The sequence below is a fragment of the Canis lupus genome, chromosome X (assembly GCF_003254725.2).
Source record: "Canis lupus dingo isolate Sandy chromosome X, ASM325472v2, whole genome shotgun sequence".
Lineage (NCBI taxonomy): Eukaryota > Metazoa > Chordata > Mammalia > Carnivora > Canidae > Canis > Canis lupus.
The window spans coordinates 110,132,601-110,141,217 of NC_064281.1; positions in this window are offsets into that span (position 1 = coordinate 110,132,601).

The following is an 8,617-nucleotide window of genomic DNA, read 5'->3' on the forward strand; positions in this document are numbered from 1 at the left end:
GTGTCCCATATGATTTAAATGAGATGGCATTAGACATTAAAACATTCCTACATAATAGGACCAAAATTTCCCCCCTGTGCTGAGAAATAGGAAGATCTCCCAAGATCAATCAGTGAATATTATGTCAGATGGCACTTCTGGAAGTACTAATAGCTACAATTTGATTCCTCCCATTACCACTCAGGCACTTGCATAACTATGGAAACCGTGCGCATCTACTCTACAATTCTTCAATCCTGTCACATAAGGACCTGGACCCCAGTGCTGGCTTAGCCACCGAGCAGCTCTGTGATCTTGAGCAAGTCACGCCCCAACACTTGCCCCACTGTCCCCCATTGCAGAAGTGAGGGTCATTCAGCAAATGCTTTCTCGGGCCCCTTACATTCGAGGAGCTACAAGGACAGGTAAAATCCAGAATTACAAGGAAAACATACTGATGTTTCTATTGTAAAATGTCTCCCACAACTGTGCTCAGAAAGTCACATCACCATACTAACAAAAAAGGAGGAGATAATGGTTGAAAGAGAAGATGTCGTTACTTTAAGAGAGAGGGGAGAGAAGACACAGGGGTTACCTGTGCGTAGCCGCACAACACAAGGTGAGATGATTGCTGAGAAAAAGGAGAGTGAGAGAAGTGGCTTTGGGCAAGGTGGACACTGGGTGACACCCTGCTTCGTATCTGACCCTCTTGAATTTCCACACATCTTGCCTCCTGAAATATAAAGGTGAGGACAGATCCAATTTATCATGTTCCTCTTGCTGACCCTTTAACCTCTTTTAATCTGGGCACGAGAAATAAAAAGCCAAGATCACCAAAGCTGGATCAAGTTTACACACAGCATGTTGCTCGTCGAGCAGATTCATATTTGACAGCAGGCTTGTCAAGCCGACCCTCGTGAAAGCTCAATGACTCGCAAACCAGGGGCATGTGCTCTTCTTACTTTGGACTAGTCGCTCAACCGAAGAAATGTTGGTTGGGAAGCCCAAAGAAGGGCACTAACTCAGTAGGCAATCTGACAGACACCCTAAAAACATCCCGATGGAGCAGCTCTTTGACTCCGCTGATGAACCACATAGGTGTAGAGTATAATGCAATCACCTTCAAACTGCAAGCAAAAGACCAGAAAAGTGCTTGCCAATTCATTCATTCCATACATGATTAGGAAGCAAAAGAGACCAGCTTTTACTGCCTCGACCATAAATCACAAACTCATTAGTAGTATTTCTTTTTTAAAAGATTTATTTATTTATTTTAGAGAGCGAACAGGTGAGAGAGAGCACAAGTGGGGGGAGGGGCAGAGGGAGAGGGAGAACTGACTCCCTGCAGACTCCCCACTGAGCACAGATGTAGGGCACCATCTCATGACCCTAAGATCATGACTGGAGAGGAAACAAAGAGTCACACACTGAACCGACTGAGCCACCCAGGTGCTCCTAATATTTCTCTTTTAAAATCAATTAGTTCTTTTATAGAAGATAGTTGTACAGGGGTACCTGGCTGGCTCAGTCAGTGGAGCATGCAACTCTTGGTCTCGAGTCGTGTGTTCAGGGCCAATTTGGGTGGAGAGATCACTTTAAAAAAAAAAAGACTGGGGCACCTGGGTGGCACAGTCAGCTAGGTGTTCAACTCTTGGTTTCAGCTTGGGTCCTGATCTCGGTGTTTTAAGATCAGGCCCTGTGTAGGGCTCACACTCAGCCTGGAATCTGCTTGAGATTGTCTCCCCCTCTGCCCTTCCTGCTTGTGCTTCCTGCTTCTCTCTCTCTCTCAAATAAATTAATAAATCTTTTTTGAAATTTTGTGTAAATGCAGAGACAAGCTCAGAATTCAAATATGAAGAATTTAAAAGTCCTAAAAGGTATAGAAATAAATAATATATTCTGAATGGATGGTTCACAGACATTTAATTAGTTGATTCATTTTGGTTGTGTCACTTGCAGAGATGGAGAACACTTGTCACCTTGATACAAGGTGTCCTTCATAGTTTGTAAAGATTGAAACACTGAATATTAAGCATACTGCCACATTTCCCAGCACACACACACACACACACACACACACACACACACACAGTGCAATTTCTTGGGCTAGGTATGGAGTATGAATACCTATTTGGTCATGTACTCTTTTGGTTTGTTGGTTGGTTGGTTGGTTGGTTGGTTGGTTGGTTAATTGGGCAGTTGGTTCACTGGTTGGTTGTTTTTTTTCCCCTCAGAGAGAGAAGACAAAGCAACAGAGATAGCTATACAGACTCCATGTGAAGAAGCATTTTGTTCTAAATGTCAGAACTCTTTGTAGATGAAATAACTGCCATGGTAGGTACAGAAAGGAGCCCTGCTCTATCACAGATAGTGTTTGAACAAAGCTCAAGCTGCTCTGTGGTAAGGAGGCTAGTGAGGACAATCAAGTGAATAGTAGGGTTGGAATAAATAATCTATCACGTCCTACTTCAAGAGTCTATGCCTCTATGATGTGACTATTATTACCATTCCAAGGAATTTAAATTCTGTTTATCAACTCCTATAGAGAAAACAATAGTTTAGAAAGTAACTTGAGGAGTGCTTATGTGGCTCAGTCGGTTAAGTGTCCAACTCATGATCTCAGCTCAGATTTTGACCTCAGGGTCATGAGTTCAAGCCCCAGGATGGGTTCTACAATGGACTCCATGCTGGGTGTGGAGCCTATTAAAAAAAAAAAGTTAAGTAAGTTGGTATCTATAAGCATTCTCATTTTTTAAAGATTTTTATATTTTTTAAAGTAATCTCTATACACCCAGGGCCTCTGGTTGGCTCAGTCAGTAAAGCATTCGATGACTCTTGGTCTCGGGGTTGTGAGTTCCAGCTTCACATTGGGCATGATGACTACTTTTTAAAAAAGAAAAAGGAAATCTCTATACCCAACATGGAGCTTGAACCCACAATCTTGAGGTCAAGAGTCACACGCTCCACTGACCAAGCCAGACAGGTGTCCCTGTAAGCATTCTCATTTTATAGAAAGCATTTTTACTCTAGATTCTGGTGTATAACAGCAATAATTCCAATCCTTGAGCGTTATTTCACTGTGATACTCTCATGTACATTTATCCTTTCTCTGGGGTTTCTGTTCATATCAATAGAATAAAACAAGTTTGAACCATGCTGCACGCACTTCCCATTCTGTCTATGGCTTAAAGAGCTATGGCAAACAAAATGCTGCAAAGGGGAAATAACTCTATATTCTCAAGTTTTCCTAAAAATAAGAAGCAAAAATGGAGCTCAGATTAAAATAGAATAGAGGAAAGTGGGGGCACCTGGGTGGCTCCGTTGGTTAAGCGTCTGCTTTCAGCTCAGGTCATGATCCCAGGGTCCTGGGATCAAGCCCGATGTTGGGCTCCCTGCTCAGCAGGAAGTCTGCTTCTCCCTCTGCCTCTGTCCCTCTCCTTGCTTGTGGGTTCCCTCTCTCACTCTCTCAAATAAATAAAATCATTTTAAAAATAAAATACTATACAAGGGAAAGTAATGGAAACATCAACCAGAGGGATAACAGTCTCTTCTATGGCCATCAACCTACTGCCACCACCAGCATGAAAACAGAGGGGAAACGTGTCAGATATGATTCATGATACTTATCATTTGCTGATCACCTACTACTTGTCAGGCTCAACATAGAGCACTTTCTATGCATTTGCTCTGATCTCAACAACAATCCTCCAAGATGGATATTAAAACCCTCACCTTACAAATGAGGAAACAGGCTTGGAGAAGCATCCATTCACATTTATTCATTCAAGAAATTCACACTAAGCAACTGTCAGGCACCAAGCACTGTTCATACCCACGGGAGAATCTAGTAGCTTTAGAAGAAGCTTTTACGGTATCATTTATTTGGTCCCCTAACCTTCTTCAGACAATCTAAAATCTGCCCTCAGAAGTATACTCAATTAGCTCTAATGCAAATTACTAACTAGATATGCCTCCATAACCTCCCATTTTCTTCCAGGAAGAGTTTTATTCCAAACTGTATCAAGAATGTTTATAAACAATCTTTTGCAAGAAACTCCATCATTTTTACAGTTTGAAATCCTTAACAATGATGGTTACTTTTAGCAATCAACTCTTTGAAAGTTCCCTATTGCTGATGTGCAGAACTCAGATAAAATTAGGTTTTGAGTCCTAAATCCTGTTGCAAGCAGATGGGATTCTACGAGTGTAATTTTTCCCTTTCAGTGTGAAAGGCAAATACACTATCCATCTGTAAGCAGTAATGACTTAGCACGTGCAACAAACTGAAGTGCTGTCTTGACTTGTGTTATGCTTTAAAAAGTGGAATAAACAAAAGGGTGATTCTGAAACAATCACAAAATGAATTCCCATTACACCACAGAACAAACCATATCGTACTTTGTTCTGCAATAAAGGTACAGTATGAAAGACTCACATAATTCTGTACTAACAAAAGAAAACAAAGATTCATGCTAAATCCTTCTGCTAACAATGTGCTGGAGCCTCCTTCCAATCCACTATAATTCAATTCACCAAGCATCTACTGGTTTTTTATGTGTTCCTCCCTGCTGGGTGCTACAGCCTATTGGAACATAAACAGTGTCACACCTTAAAAAGCTTAAAAATTAAGAGAAGATATGACAACCGGCCATAAAATACAGTACACAGTATCTACTATAAGAGAAATATACAGTACAGGGCATGGGGGATGAGATTATTGCATCTAAATTGAGCAAGTGAAAAAAAGGAAAGTTTCATAGATGATGTGACATCTGAGCTGGGCCTTGAAAACTGATTAGGATTCAAATACATGGACAGGAGAATAGAGGACATTCCAAGTGCCAATGCAGGAGTTGGTGAAGGCACTGGGGACTATATGTAGCCTGATGTGATTTGAGCTGAGGGCATGGGATAGTCCAGCCATAGCTAGAAAGCAAGACTAGAAGCAAAAAGTGGAGAACTCTGCATGCTTCCAGAAGAGGTGAGCAGTCTTCTGAAATGCTTCTGATCCAGGATCATTGACTTAGCACAAAGATATTTTCCAAGCAGGCAATTCTTGTAATACCACAGCAGGGATATAGAAACTGGTAGATTCCATAATCAATTAGCTACTAACCTATGGTAGAACCTCAGACAATTCACTGAAGATCCACATGATGCAGGTTGTTTATAAGTACCTACACAACAAAATGAGTGGGAAGAGAAAGGTAAGTTTCTTTTGTAATGAAAGTCCCTCTTTTGTGTGTTATAAACTCCAGATAAAACTTGATTTGTGTACTATTCTAAAATGCTTATTTTTTTTCACTATTAACATTTTTAAAATCTAGAGATATCTTAGCTTCGCCATCACATTTTCATTTTTCCATCCCAAACAAACCGTGAGAGACTCTTAACTCTTGGAAACAAACGAAGGGTTATTGGAGGGGAGTTTGGTGGGAAGGTGGCATAACTGGGTGATGGCATTCAGGAGAGCACATGATGGGATATGGAACTGATGAATTATTAAACTCTACATCTGAAACTAATGAGGTACTAAATGTTGGCTAATTGAATTTGAATTATTTTTAAAAACCCTATATTAAGTATCTTAACATATCAATTACAATCATGAAAAAAAATAAGAAATTACAAAATAAATTCCCAACCTCTTTGTGCTTGAGATAAATAAACACACACACACACACACACACATCTTTATTTTTTTTTAATTTATTTTTTATTGGTGTTCAATTTACTAACATACAGAATAACCCCCAGTGCCCGTCACCCATTCACTCCCACCCCCCGCCCTCCTCCCCTTCTACCACCCCTAGTTCGTTTCCCAGAGTTAGCAGTCTTTACGTTCTGTCTCCCTTTCTGATATTTCCCACACATTTCTTCCCCCTTCCCTTATATTCCCTTTCACTATTATTTATATTCCCCAAATGAATGAGAACATATAATGTTTGTCCTTCTCCGACTGGCTTACTTCACTCAGCATAATACCCTCCAGTTCCATCCACGTTGAAGCAAATGGTGGGTATTTGTCATTTCTAATAGCTGAGTAATATTCCATTGTATACATAAACCACATCTTCTTTATCCATTCATCTTTCGTTGGACACCGAGGCTCCTTCCACAGTTTGGCTATCGTGGCCATTGCTGCTATAAACATCGGGGTGCAGGCACACACATCTTTAGATTTCATGACTATCATTTAATTTTTTTTTAAGTAGGCGCCATGCACAATGTAAGACTTAAACTCGCAACCCTGATAGATCGAGTCAGATGCTCTACTGACTGAGCCACCCAGGTGTCCCAACAACTGTCATTTTAGATGTCATATAGTACAAGGTAATGTGGCATGGTAAAAGAAATAAAAACTGTCCATTCAATATGATGTCAACTATATACTTCAATGTTAATAGGGTTTTTCTTCTGGACCATAAAATTCACTTTGGGGGCATATTTTCAACATTTCTTTTGTAATGACCAAGTTCACTTTTTTTTAAGACTATTTTTAAGACTATTTTTTAAGAGCAGTTTTACGTTTACAGCAAAACTGAGGGGAAAATAGAATATAGAATATATATATATATATATATATATAAATATATATAGAATATACCCCTTATTCCTACGTATGCAGTCTTTCCCATTGTCAACATCCTGGACTAGAGTGGTACATGTCACAGATGAGAGGACTAAACTGACACATCATTATCAATTGATTTTTAACAAAGACAAGAAAATTCAATGAGGAAAGAATACTCTTCAACAAATGATGATGGGACAGCAGGATATCCACATTCAAAAGAATGAAGTTGGGGGGAAAAAAGAATGAAGTTAGATTCCTACCTTATACCATATACATAAATTAACTCAGATCAAATTTTGAAACATAAGATCTAAAACAATACAATTCTTAAAGTATAGGAATAAGTCTTTGGGGGGGGCAAGCTGGCGGAGTAGGGTCCCCAAGTCACCTGTCCCCACCAACTTACCTAGATAACTTCCAAACCATCCTGAACACCTAGAAGCTGACCTGAGATTTAAAGAGAGAACAGCTGGAACACTACAGAGAGAAGAGTTTGCGCTTCTTCTAACAAGGTAAGAAGACGGAAAAAAAAAAAGAATCCAGTGGGGGAGAGGTGCCTGCAAGGAGCCTCAGGACAGGGGATCCGCGCCCCGAGAAGCAGGAACTTTGACTCCCCCCATCCCCTGACTATTACAGGGAAATCAGGCAGGATCCCAGGAGGGGACTAAACCACAAGAAGAAATTTGAAAGGATTTCAAACACGTGGAGGATAAGGACCATCCTGCTAAAAGATGAAAGGGTCAACCAGGAAATTAAGGAAGAATTAAAAAGGTTCATGGAAACTAATGAGAATGAAGATACAACCGTTCAAAATCTTTGGGATACAGCAAAAGCAGTCCTGAGGGGGAAATACATCGCATTACAAGCATCCATCCAAAAACCGGAAAGAACTCAAATATAAAAACTAACCTTGCACCTAAAGGAGCTGGAGAAAAAACAGCAAATAGATCCTACATCCCCCCCCCCAAAAAAAAAGATCCTACACCCAGCAGAAGAAGAGAGTTAATAAAGATTTGAGCAGAACTCAACGAAATCGAGACCAGAAGAACTGTGGAAGAGATCAACAAAAGCAGGAGTTGGTTCTTTGAAAGAATTAATAAGATAGATAAACCATTAGCCAGCCTTATTAAAAAGAAGAGAGAAAAGACTCAAATTAATAAAATCATGAATGAGAAAGGAGAGATCACTACCAACACCAAGGAAATACAAACGATTTTAAAAACGTTATGAGCAGCTATATGCCAATAAATTAGGTAATCCAAAAGAAATGGACACATTTCTGGAAAACCACAAACTACCAAAACTGGAACAGGAAGAAAGGGAAAACCTGAACAGGCCAATAACCAGGGAGGAAATTGAAGCAGTCATCAAAAACCTCCCAAGACACAAAAGTCCAGGGCCAGATGGCTTCCCAGGGGAATTCTAGCAAACGTTTAAACGTTTAAAGAAGAAACAATACCTATTCTACTAAAGCTGTTCTGAAGATAGGAAGGGATGGAATACTTCCAAACTCATTCTATGAGGCCAGCATCACCTTAACTCCAAAACCAGACAAAGACCCCACCAAAAAGGAGAATGATAGACCAATATCCCTGATGAACATGGATGCAAAAATTCTCAACAAGGTACTAGCCAATAGGATCCAACAGTGCATAAAGATTATTCACCATGACCAAGCGGGATTTATCCTGGGGATGCAAGGCTGGTTCAACACTCGTAAAGCAATCAGCGTGATAGGTCATATCAACAAGAGAAAAACAAGAACCATATGATCCTCTTCATAGATGCAGAGAAAGCATTTGACAAAATACAGCATCCATTCCTGATCAAAACTCTTCAGAGTGTAGGGATAGAGGGAACATTCCTCAGCACTTAAAAGCCATCTACAAAAAGCCCACAGCAAATATCATTCTCAATGGGGAAACACTGGGAGCCTTTCCTCTAAGATCCCAAGACAGGGATGTCCACTCTCACCACTGCTATTCAACATAGTACTAGAAGTCTTAACCTCAGCAATCAGGCAACAAAAAGAAATAAAAGGCATTCAAATTGGCAAAGAAG